This window comes from Pinus tabuliformis, chromosome Q (assembly GCF_031772625.1).
Source record: "Pinus tabuliformis cultivar Carrire ecotype Pingquan chromosome Q, CPIR1, whole genome shotgun sequence".
Classification (NCBI taxonomy): Eukaryota; Viridiplantae; Streptophyta; class Pinopsida; order Pinales; family Pinaceae; genus Pinus; species Pinus tabuliformis.
The window spans coordinates 1,337,537,890-1,337,551,596 of NC_142296.1; positions in this window are offsets into that span (position 1 = coordinate 1,337,537,890).

The following is a 13,707-nucleotide window of genomic DNA, read 5'->3' on the forward strand; positions in this document are numbered from 1 at the left end:
AGTTGCTTCTTGTAAATACATTAACAATAATTGTATATAATGTTTTCAGATTTATTTCTGTTGGTTTAAGTAGATTTATACTTTTGTTACTGATATTTGATGTGCATATTCATGCAGAAAATAAGATGCTTGAATGGCTACATTGGAAGCACGATTTCACTTAGTCTTAGTCTACTTTTTAGATTAGGATTAGGTGTAGTTTAGTAGTAGTTTTAAATTGAATAAGAAGATGGTTTTGAACTTTGATTAATACATGGGAGAAAATGAAGATTCATCAAGTAAAATTATGATTGAATTCTTCTAGATACACATTTATATGTTCATCCTCATCTGGTTTGAGCTTTATTTTAGCTTTTCTTTTCTCTTTTAATCATTATTTCTTTCTTATATTTTGTTGTTCTTCTTGCAGGTTCCCATGGATTTGATTTGTAGATTCAGCTTTGCTGGCAACTAACATTTCAGAAGAACAATCATCATATGACATTAGGGAGTTTTCTCTTTTCTAATTTTGCATACATTTTGAAATTGATTTTCAGTCTTATTCTTAAAATTGAATCTATAAAGACTCGCACACTATTCTTAAGCAAGATTTGCAAAAGTAAGAAAACCCCTATCAAAGCATACAACAATAACTCTAAATCAATAACTATGCTTTGAAACAAAAGAGATTTATTAACAAATCATCCTACAAGATAAAATCAACATAATCTCATTTTTATGTTAATCCTAATATTATCTTGTGAGATGTATCTCAAGGTTCATTCTCTTGATTTCCTTCTTTATAATTTGATAAGAATTTTAGCCTTAGCTCAATTGTCTTTTCATTTCATTTCACAATAAAATGGAATAATGTTTTCTATTTCAACTTGGCGTAATCATTAGGCGAGTCATTTTTATGCTCTAATTTATATTAATGGAATTTAATCTCTAAGGATCACTTCAATGAAGATGATTTCGTTTATGTTCATTTTTAGCTTTCCTAACCAAGTAGAGTCCTTGGTTTTTTTTCTTTGAATTTAAATATTTCTGTTATTTGTTAATTAACTATCTTTAACCTCTATCTTTAAAGAAAGTAAAAAACATTTAGCAGTAATTACTTAAGGTCATAAGTTCTTTTGGCGAACAAGTTTAGTCAAGTGAATAGTACTTACCTTAAAGCTTTTTACGTCATCCCTTGCTCTTAAGGAGCAGTATGCCACCCCATTTATTAAGTAATATCTATGAGATTAACAGTAACCATAGTTAAACATAAAAATAAAAATGGTTAATTGAAGGATAAGAGGTCTCATCACGAGCCGACCTACCATGATCATAAGTTCTAACATTGTGACATTACCATTATTGGTCACCAAGCCAAGGTAATGGATTTCAACCACAAGATTGAAGGGCAAGAGGTCTCATCACGAGCAGGCTTGTTCATCATGTTAGATATCATGAATGAAATTGTCATTAGCTGGTTATCAAGCTAGGATAGTGATCTTCAGTTAGCATTCAAATAAGTTTAAGACGATCTTTTGCAACTGTGTATTTATTCCTAATAGATGGGACACTAGCACCTAGAAGCGTTAAAAGGCATCTTTGTCGAGGCTATAGATGGTTGCTGGCAGTAGTGGCCTATGGTATTGAATTTAAATTAATATTATGTTTTCCTTATTAGCTTGTTTGCTCGAAAACTGATGCCCAACTAAGCTGATTGTTGTACATATAAATTTACTAAAACATTGAACTCATGGGGTAATTTTTTACAAGTTCATGAATGATAATGGTATATCTATTTATTCGGCAGCATATAATAGGGACAAAATGGTTAGGATATCTAAATTTGAGCATTTCAAATTATCTAATTATAGTTCCTTCATTTTTAAACTAAGTTATGTATCTTTATGACATAGATAACTACTTCTCCCCAATGTGTCACCATTGTTGTAGTGAAAACACAAGACCCCCATTTTATTCTATCATAATAGAAATGGGGACCCTCTTTTGCATCCATTTAGGCTTTGAGTGTTTATTGCTTCAGTTTATCCTAGTCATCTTTTTCATTAACGCTTGTTTCATCTTCCCTTATGGTTTGCAAATTTAGCCTTAGTTTTACTATTTATACTTTTAAGTTAATTAAAATATTCATTTTTCTAAAGTTAATAAACTTGTAATTATTCTTTTGTTTTAATTAGATTAATTAATAAAACATAGCCCCCGAGACCAAGATTCATACATTAACCATATTATAATGTGGTAAGTGGCTTAGCCCTTTTTAATAAACATACAAATATAAACTCTGAACCATATGAAAAATGGCTTTAATACAAACAAATGAATATAGGTTTCAGTGATATATATTATAAAGTGGTTGAAGTATTACGGAGGACCCACATACCACGTAACCCTCCTCCACTCCCTTATATTGGAGAATCCCTCATATCGGAGTTTTTGTTATGTTTCACCTCTTAAAAGTTTTGATATCATATTTCCCCGATCTCTAATTTCCGATACAACACTCCGCTCCAATATGCCGATAATCATTCACCTCTGATCTCCGACTGTCGATAATCATTCACCTTTGATCTCTGATAGGCCTTCGCTCCAACCTCCGACATACTATTCCTTCCGATAAGTGGACCCGATATGCATATTAATGTTGGTCTAATCGAAATATCATGTCCGCTCTCATATCAGAACTTTTGAAATGGCACATATCTAAAATTGTTGATATGACTTAATCTTCCGATTGCCGATTTGGTTGCAGATCTGATGGGATTTATCACAACGATTTAATATAATATCGCATCCGCTCCTCATCGGAACTTTCCATATATCGCAAGTTTTGTAGAGTGTGTCATGTTAAAACTCTGATACTCCAACCTCTGATATCCATCCACGTTCGTTGCTTGTCACACTTTGGTTCGGTCTTTACTATTAAGTTTTGAATAAGTCATTGTTAATGGTCTCGGGCTATTTATCATTGGTTTTTCATTGGGATTAGTTTAGATTCAAATTATTTGTAAACGTTGATTGCTTTGTTGTATTTGGATTGCAGGGCCAATTCTGGAAGAACTTTCTCTTCTGATTTTAATTGAATATTTGAACCACTATAGCGCTAAAGAAAGACAGAGGTTGTTGAAAAAGGCTATTCGGAGAATTTTTTGGAAACTACCCTTCCGCTCATTCGAATATTGTTTGAATCTGATCCAAATGAAGCTTCTGAGATCTTCTAAGTTCAGCTTGTGATTCAACAAAATACAAAACCTCTAGATTCATTTACTTTTTATTTCTCATTTGTTGAGAAACCGAAGGGATCTGTTAACTTTGAAACTCTGTATAAATACATGTCTCTTCAATAAGATGTGGGGAGGTTGTGACCAGACATAGGGGGCTCTGTAATAATTCATTTTGTGCTTTCGCAATATTGTAGAGCACAGAGAGTTTTACTGTAGAGATCATAGAGAAGTTATGGCTCTGTTATAAAGTGACTTTGCACTATTGCAAGCACTTTCATTAAGGGTCAGAGCTACTCTCGGAACTGTGGTAATAAAATTTTGACATGGTTTTAATTAATTCTTATTCTTGTGTACTATTATCAGAATGCAGGATTATTGTCTCACTGTTAAAGTTTCATTATTGGTTCTGATCTTTATTCTAAACAGTATTATGTTTCTTTAATATTATGCACTATTGTTGTGTCATTGACATTTTGTTGTTGAAACTTTGTTAAAGTTATATTTGCAGGGTAGAATGAGATCGGAATCAATCTTAATTCATTGAAGTATTCCTATGGTGACTGATAACTTTTCATTACTCATTTGCAGGCTTATTTTGCTTTCACTTGTATTAGTTAATATGAACTACTTGATGTTGAAACTTTGTTAAAGTTGTCTTTGCAGGATAGAATGAGATCAGAATCAATCTTAATTCATTGAAGCATTCCTATGGTGACTGATAACTATTTATTATTCATTTGCAGGCTTATTTTTCTTTCACTTGTATTAGTTAATGTGGATTACTTCCTTTAATTAATAAAACATCATATGATGAATTATATAAGTTCTTCCCTTGTTTTACTTAGCTTGCTCTTGGATTAGGAGAGGGCTATCCCATTCTAGTTTGAAATAGGATTTTATGGTTCAAATTAGTCTTGCATTTAAATATTTAGTTCTACATCAAGTTCTCTCTTAAAGAGGCAAACAAATCATTTAATTACGATTTGATTAGCCTTTTTGAATCTAAATTGATCAAACATTTGTGTCGATTTACTTCTTTAACTTACATCTTTAAAGATAGATATAAAGGCAATGTAACATATAGATGTAAATAGATTAATTAATAGTTTAGGTTATATTAGTTTTAGTTTAGTATTAGTTTAGTTTTAGGTTAGTCTTAGATGATAGGGTAACTGGACTGATAACCAGTCAGAACCATCATCTTCAATGGAAAAGGAGATACTCTAAGTTCCCAACTAGGTGGTCTCCCCTAATGTTGGCGAAGGACATTTTTGCCGATCAACAAAACCTCGAGAGCCCCCAGGTATGCACGTCACACAATTTCCCTGGTTAGTGATCCTATCAATTTATTTAGAGGTAGATTGAAAGTTATCCATTAATGAAGCAACCGAGAATTTAATACATACTTGGTCAAGGGAAGAGTATTAAATTGAGGAAGAGTACAATTGGTGTCTAGGAGCCATCCCCAGTAATTGCATGAGGGAGAGGTAGAATGAAATCTCTAGCTACAAGTTAATTGTGGCATGATCCATATACAATGTAGTAATGGAGGTGATATTGAACTATAGAAATAAAGATACAGGTCATGGAACAATGGAAAGGAATATTAAAGTGGGCGACCAGCCTATAAATGATCATGAATGGAAGCTCGATTTATGGAGAGTGGAAATCATCGGTAGTTCATTTTGAAAATCTTGTACACTTTCTCTTCTTAGCGCAATGGTGTGTGTCTTGTCTGGATTATCCATCCCTCTTGAGAACTCTTTGGTCGACAAGTTGCAACAAAGATGGAAGAGGCATCACATTTCTCAACAGTGAAAGGGAATATGGACATCACTAGTCATCTTGATTATATAACAAACACCATGGATCATATCTTGTCTCTTCTGAATAGTCAAGGGGAAATGTTGGCTACAAGAAATCAGGCTCAAATGCTACTTGTCAAATAGAAAATCGATCTTCTCCAAGTCAAATTGGAAAGGATGCAGGTAAAGGTGGACATGATGGATCTCTAGCTGGAAAAGGTTGAAGCCTTACTCAAGCTTGGAGTAGAGGAGATTAAGGAGAGTCTAGAGAAGTGAAAAGAAGTGGGACCTCCTTAGCCTTATGTTCTTGCTCAACTAGAGAGAGAGGACGAGACAGCCTGTTAAGTCCCTATAATACTAGTGTAGCCCTTATAATTTTATTATGTCCCCCATTTAAGCCCATTGTTATTATTTTTAATACCTTACATTATTGTTATTATGTAGGCCCTGATTATATTTTGACCCTTCATACTCCTATATATACCAAGGAGATCTTGTCATTTGAATCATCCAAGAATTTTTCATTTACGTGATGTAGTGGGGGGTTTCCCCCTCAAAGTGGCTTATTATCAAGTCGTTGATCTATATTTTCTTATATTTCTGTGTTATTTTGATCTTGATGCGTAACATTTGGTATCAGAGCTCTTGATCCTAGGGTTTTGCTGCTTCAAAAGGGTCATCGTGTAATTTTCACTATAACTATTTTTATATGAAGGTTCAAATCGTGGAATTGTTACCATGTGAAAGATAAATATTGATGAACATCTGGTTGCAATTTAATATCTTTCTTCTCTATATTTTCATAGATATGGTCCAAGGAAGTTAAGGTTTCTGCATGCTCCATATTTCAGTCTCAAAAATATGTCCCGAGAAAAATTGTCATAACTTTCTCTTCAAGCATCAGATTTGAATTTCATAAAAAGTGACTGGAATTTCATTGACTGTAGTTTTTTGGCTATGAGTTTTAGGGTCTAAGGTTGAAAAAATGACACTTGGGATCCCATACAAGTTTGTTGTACTGAAATAGTCCATAATTAGGTCACCGTGGGAGATTTGGCATAACTTTATCTTGAAGAATCCAATTCCAGTCTAGTTTGTGGGATTAGAAAGAAGATAGAGAGAGATACCTAAATACAAAATTTTAGACCTTGGGAGGTATAAATCACCAAGATCCAATAATTTCAAGCTCAGCCAGATAAACGAGCTCAAAATCAAGCTCATAAAAGGTGTGTATTTTTAAATTTGCATAACTTTTGTTTGGAAAATCAGTTTGAAGTGATTCAAAGGGAAGAGTAAATCATAGATATAATTAATTGGTTTCAAAATTCCTCCCAAACAAAAAAAATATACACCTATTAATCCCTTATAAATCTCTACTACGACACATGAAGATGAAGAAATGCAACACGATATATCAAAATTACAGGACCAAGTGCAATGAATTTCGCTCTCACAAAGAGAAACCAAATATTATCTGGAAGTGATGATGAAGGACTTAAAAGTAGACATAAAAGGGGACATGGCTGGTTTAAAAGCAGGCTTGGAAGATTTGAAGGAAGGTTTGACAAAGTTGCTACAAGAAAGGCTTCCTAATGGTAACAAGGTAGTCCATGAAACTCGTGATGAAAACAAAAGGAATATGAATCATGATTTTACAGACTCCAACTTTTGGTTGAAGACCAACCACATTCAAAATATTGATATGAGGAAGTTTGATGGCAAGGATCTGGTAACATGGATACTACAGATGGATCAATTCCTTGATCTAAAAAATGTGCAACACACACAAAAGTTACAAATTCCATCTTTATATTTAGAACCCAATAATTTTGTGTGTTATCGATGTCTTTGTTATTATAAATCACTTTTCACTTGGACAATTTTTACGAAGGAATTAATAGCACATTATGATGATACAAAGAGCAATACCTACTTTAGCCAATTGATAAATCTCAAACAAAAGGGTTCAGTCAGGGAACATGTTAAGGACTTCTAAAGATTGAATATCAAGGTAACTAACATTCTAGAGGAGCATCTAATTAATGTCTTATAGGGACTTTAAAGGATAACATCCAACATGAGGTTCGCCTTTGGGAACCTAAGTCATTGGAGAATTCATTCAAGGTGGCAAGAAAATTTCAAAGCAAAGTAATGGAAACAAGGAGGTCTACCACTCATAACTATAAATATGAAAGTGTTCCCACTCCTCGCCTCCCATGACCTACAAGGTTGACAACACAACAACTGAAGGAAAAAAGAGCAAAAAGGATTTGTTACAGTTGTGAGAGAAAATACACTAAAGGTCATAATTGTGCCGAGAAGAAATTAATTTACGTAGATTGTGAAGAGGCGAAAGAAAAGGAACAAGAAACATCAAAAGAATAAGATATACACTAAGAACCAACCCCGTGGGTTGAAAAAATAGAAATGAATCTGACCATATCTTGTAATGCATTGCCAGGAATTTCCACCCCTCAAACTCTCAAGATAGAAGGATATATCAAGAAGAAAAAGGTAATAGTGTTGATTGATTCAGGTAGTACCCGTAATTTTAGTCGTTGTAAGATAGCTAAGGATTTGAATTGCTTTATATATCCAGCACCAGAGTGTCGAGTAATGGTTACAGATGGAGGAACTATAAATTGCTCAAATAAGTGTCATAATATCAATTTAACCATGGAGGAATATGTATTAAATAGTCCAATGCTTTCCATTCCAATGGGTGGTGTTGATGTTGTATTAGGAGTCCAATGGTTACAATCTTTGGGGACGACAACTTTTAATTTTCAAGAAATTTTCTTGAATTTTTTTGGGAAAGAAAGGAAATTGAATTGAGGGGTATCACAGGGAAACTTAGGAAGATAATCAGTTCTAACGGCCCACGACACAAATTTTGAAGAAGAAATAATGAGGGATAATTGCACAATTATGTTCACTAGATGTTCAAACATCTAAGTCATCCATTTATCTAGATCTCCAAAGTGTCCTTGACAATCTTTCCAAGGTATTTGAGACTACTAAAGGTATCCCACCTATTGGAAATCATGATCACATTATTCACTTGATTCCAGTAAGTGTTCCTCCAAATATCAGACCTTACAGATATCCCTATGACTAGAAGAGTCAAATTGAACGTATGGTTGCAGAAATGCTAGAGGCAAGTACAATTCATCCTAGCCAAAGTTATTTCTCTTCTCCAATAGTATTGGTGCACAAGAAATATGGACCATGGCTTATGTTTCTGGATTATCGAGAGCTCAACAAGCTCACTATTAAATATAATTTTCCCATTCATATCATTGATGAATTGTTGGATGAACTACATGGTGCAATTTACTTCACCAAGTTGAATCTTCGTTCATGATATCATCAGACAAAAAAAATAAAAAATACATTCATAACTCATGAAGGTCATTATGAATTTTTGGCATAACTTTTGGCATTAGTAATGCACCTTCCACATTTCAAGGTTTGATGAATTCCACTTTCAAATCCTTCCTTAGAAAATTTGTGTTAGTATTTTTTTATGATATACTAATCTACAACAAATCTTGGAAAGGTCATCTTCAACAAGTTGACAGGGCGCTCAAACTATTGGAGGATAAACAATTGTATGCAAAACCCTCTAAATGTTTATTTGGGGTACAGGAAGTGGATTATTTAGGTCATATTGTATCTCATGAGGGTGTTAAGGTAGACCTTAAGAAAATTAAATCCATCAAGGAATGGAAAATTGCCACAAACTTGAAGAATATTCGAGGATTTCCTAGGTTGACAGGGTATAATCACAAGTTTGTTAATAATTATGGGAAAATAGCAGCACCCCTAACAATATCATTGAAGAAAGATGCATTTTTTTGGTTTGTAGAAGCAACTAAGGCCTTTGATCTTAAATAGGCAATGTGTCGAACGTCAGTCTTAGCTATACCAGACTTCACAAAATCCTTTATTATGGAATGTGATGCCTCATAAAATGGCATTGGTGTTGTTTTAATGCAAGAAGGAATACCCATTTATTTTGAAATTCATACAATCAAGTGAAATTATTTACACAACCCTATTTATGAGAAGGAAATGTTGGCAATACTACATTCCCTAAAGAAATGGTGCCCTTACCTAATGGGAAGACATTTAAAGGTAAAAATAGATCATGATAGTCTTAAATACTTCTTGGAAAAAATATTGTCTTCAGGAGAGCAGCAAAAATAGGTCACAAATATGTTGGGTTATGACTTTGAAATCATCTACAAAAAATGGAAGCAAAATGTTGTTGCATATGCACTCTCAAGAAGGGAAGAGAATGTGGAGGCATTGCTCTATGCCATTTCTATTATCCAACCTGATTGGATAACTAAAGCAAGGGATGAATGGAAGAATGATGATGAAGTGTGGAAACTCATTCAAAATTTGAAGCAATATCCCAATGTATCTCATACATTTACATGGAAAAATTATTCATTGTGGTACAAAGATCACTTATATGTATGTAAGTGTTGGAAATGTGTTGTCGTTGATGGCTAAGATGACTAATAGTAAATGCAATGGAAAATAATTGGCAAAGACAATTGCATTGTTAAATATGTTGTCATTAGTGGCCAAGGCAAAGATGATTGATGGAAAAGGAAACAACAAAAGTGGAACAGGCAAAAGAAAATCCAATGGCAAAGATTTGCATTGGCAAAGATTTGCATAGGCAAAGCAAAGGCAAACACAATGGCAAAGAGTACAAAGTAAAGGCAATTATAATTTGTAGAGACTTTGGAGACAATTCTAGAGCATCATATCATTTCAGCTGCAGGTGAAAGTCATGCGGATGGATAGAACTCTTAAATATCTTTCCAAATGGTATATAGAAGTCCCAAAATGGCCTCCTGGATTGAATGATAGATCCAGTTAAAGCTCTATGTCCCCAAAGTCAAATAATAGAGTTAACATGAATTTGGAGGAGCTTTGGGGTGTAGCCAAGTTTGGAACATTTCCAAAGTGTAGCGGAAATGTTTTTGGAGCCTCTAAGTGATAGCTCTAGGCAGATGTAATAAACACATTCGCAGCGGAAAGCATTTTCTTTGTAGCTAGAGGAGGAGTAGGATGATGCCATCCCAACGGTCATACCTCGACAGGTTCACCCTGTTGCAAACCTTTTGGCACACAAAAGGGTTGAACCTGTTGGCAATATGATACAGGTGTTGTCCTTGATGGCAACTCACATAGATTACAGTTCACAGTGCAAGAGGTTAACAGCAAAGGATTACAGATTAGACTCTAGAAATGGTTTAAGAAGTATACGCTGGTTCATTTTTTCCAAGTAGCATATGCACGCGGGTTAACAGAACAAAAGGAGCATCTACGTATACACGCACTTTCACAGAAGGAAAAGCGTGTATGGGATGAAAAATCAAGGTTTTGGTCCAAGGTATTGGTCCGAGGTATTTGGTCCAAGGTATTGGTCCGAGGTATTTGGTCCAAGGTATTGGTTCGAGGTATTTGGTCTGAAGTATTGGTCCGAGGTATTTGGCCCAAGGTATTTGGTCTGAGGTATTGGTCCTAAGTGGTTTTGGTCATAGGTACTGAGAAAGGCCTAAAACTATATAAGGAGGAGAATATCAGAGGGATAGGAGTGCAAGTATTGAATATCTTATGAAATGTTAGATCAAATATGCAAGTTATGGGTTTTTGATACTTTGCTTGATCTGAACTAAGGATGCACCTATGTGGTTGATGATGGATGATGGATCAAGATCATAAGGCCTGAAATGAATTATCATTATGTGGTTTGATCATGGATAGTCTAGATCTAAATACTAACGCATGTTTTATTCTGTAAATGTTATGATCTGGGTATGACTGAAGTCTGGAATAGTTGTGAAGTTTTAAGTTAGTATTTGCAGATCTATACGCTGGTTCGCTTTGATAAAAGTGCATATACACATTGGTTCGACACATCAAAGTAGCGTATACATTATGAAATATGATGTTTGAAGTTGCAGTTGGTTCTAGTTGTTGATGCAGAGTTCTGGGTTCTTCTCTGTGTTCTAGTGACAGTGTTTTAAATGTTCAGATTGATTGATTGTGATTTTCTTCAATGATGATGGGTTTTCAGTGATTGGTTGTATTGCAGTGGTGATTGATTTTGAGTTTCAATGTTGTTGATGGGTCCAGTATGAAAATTTGATTAAACGTGGCCTTCATATTGTGGTGTTGTATTCTAGGAGTATCTAGTTTGAAAATTTATGAAACATGGTCCCTGGAGGAAGAGAGAAGGTCGTAGCCTTCTGTAGGCCAGCACCTACATACTAGTAAACATATCAGCTAGTACAAGAGCCAAGGGGTTGGATCTCCCTTCCAGTAGCAACCGGAAAACGAGTGAAGGTTGGAGCCTTCTGTAGGCTAGCGCCTATGTACTAGTAAACGGATCGGCTAGTACAAGAGCTAGGGGGTTGTAGCTCCCTTCCAGTAGAAGCTAGAGAATGGGAGAAGGTTGTAGCCTTCTGCAAGTGGGTGCCTGCATACTGGTATGAGTCTACACTAGTACAAGATTGTAAACAGGTTTTTCTTATATTAAAAGAAGACAGCAGCAGGTGGATTTTTTCCTGCATTGGGTTTCCTCCTTAAATCTTGGTGTTCATGTGTGTTGCTTATGTGTGATGCTTTATTTTGTTACTAATACACATGGTTACTTTCTATATGGTTAATGAACTACTGATGCACTGATTAAAGATCAACATATGATGAATTAACTGAATCATAAGTTTGTTGGATATATGTTGGTTGCTTTAAAGACAGTTGCATGTACACGCGAGTTACCTTCATTGAAGTAGCGTATATAAATCTGAGTATGAAATGAAAAAGTTATTGATTTGATAATACTGATTCACCCCCCCCCCCTCTCAGTATTATTTCCAACAATTGGTATCAAAGCAAGTCCTTTGGTAGAAGCTTGATCGCTTGAAGGAGATCTGTAGAAACAATGGGAAAGAAGCTAAAGAAGAAAGTGCCTCAGAAAAAGAAGACATCTCAAAGGAACAGTGACAGCAGGAGAGACAATGGGTCATTAGGTGGAAGCAAGTATTTAGATTTAGAATCACCTCAGATTGAAGATGAACAAGCAAAAGAAGTATCAGGTACAAATTTTTGGTCTTCTAGTGATACTTTTCTTTGTTCATGCAATGTTGAAGATATTGAAAGTGATCGTGAAAGAAACATTGAGGCAGAAGTTAAAAGACTCGCAGATAAAATCAAAGATCAACAAGATCTATTTAACAAAAGGGAGTGTGCCTTTAGAGAAGAAGTTACCAGATTAAAAGCTTAGTTGGAGGAAGGAAACAAAGTAAGGAAGCAATACAAGGAAAATGAAGATCAATGTCAAAAGCTGCAGGATGAAGTGACATCATTAAGAAATGAAGTAAATGAAAAGAGTACAACAATCAAGAGACTTAAAGATAGATCCAGTTACTATGAAAGTCTTGAAGCTAAGATCCTCTCTCTAAAAGAAGATCTTGAAAATTCAAATAAGCAGAATGAAGAACTACCTCAAGCAGATGAAGAACAAGAAAATGAGATTCTCAAATTAAGGCAACAAGTGGAAGAAGGAAGAAAGGCTGAAGAAATCATGAAGAAGCAATATCTGAAAAAGGAAGAGCAATATCAGGTTGAGGTAAATATCTTAAAAGGTAAATTAGAAGAAAAGGATAAACTGTTACGATTTCAAGATAGTACTAAGATTTTGGATAATATTCTTAGTAGTCAAAGGTCTCCTACCATAAAAACTAGTCTTGGTTTTCATGAAACCTTTGAAGGTGAATCTAGCTCACAAGATGAGGCAAGGAACCCTAATGCAGATTTTGAAATGATCAACAAGGAGATAAGAGTTCAACCCCAACAACAACCAAGGAAAGAAAGTCTTCAAAGAAAATCATTTACTCCTAACTATGGAAGTGATAATCGGTTATTTCCTCTGATGAATAATGTTGAATGTTTTGTATGTCATAATTTTGGACATGTTGCAGCTAGATGCAGAAGTAGAATGGTTCAAGCTAATAACCATCAAACAGAAAGATCATCAGCTTCCAGGTACTTTAAGGGATATTATTTTTCTTGCAATATATGGTGTATGATAGTTGTTGATGACTATCATGGTCTTGTTTAGGTTGTTGGTCCTTGTTATAATATCATGTATATCATTTGATGTAAAGGTCATGAAAATGCCTAATTTGTAACCCCACTATTCATGGGAAGGATGATGTAATAATTGCTATTTCAGTCATGTATAAACATTTGGTATATCCTCACTTGGTTGGGTGGATGAGTCAAATTTGGTGTATCCCCACTTGGTTGGGTGATTGATGTATGTATGAGTCATTGGTCTTAGGGAGGTCATACTCACTTAGTTGAGTTATAGAGTCATGTTATTCTTCTGAAAAATGTCTTTGCAGACTCTGCATGTAATCAAGAGGAGCATGGACAACATAATGTATATCAAAAGGGGAGAATATCTTGGTTTTCCCTTTGCCCTTTATGTCAAAGGGGGAGAGTATCTTGGTGTTGTGGTTGCCATCAAGTCCAAAGGGGGATATTGTTGGCATTATGATACAGGTGTTGTCCTTGATGGCAACTCACATAGATGACAGTTCACAGTGCAACAAGTTAACAACAAAGGATTACAGATCAGACTCCAGAAATGGTTT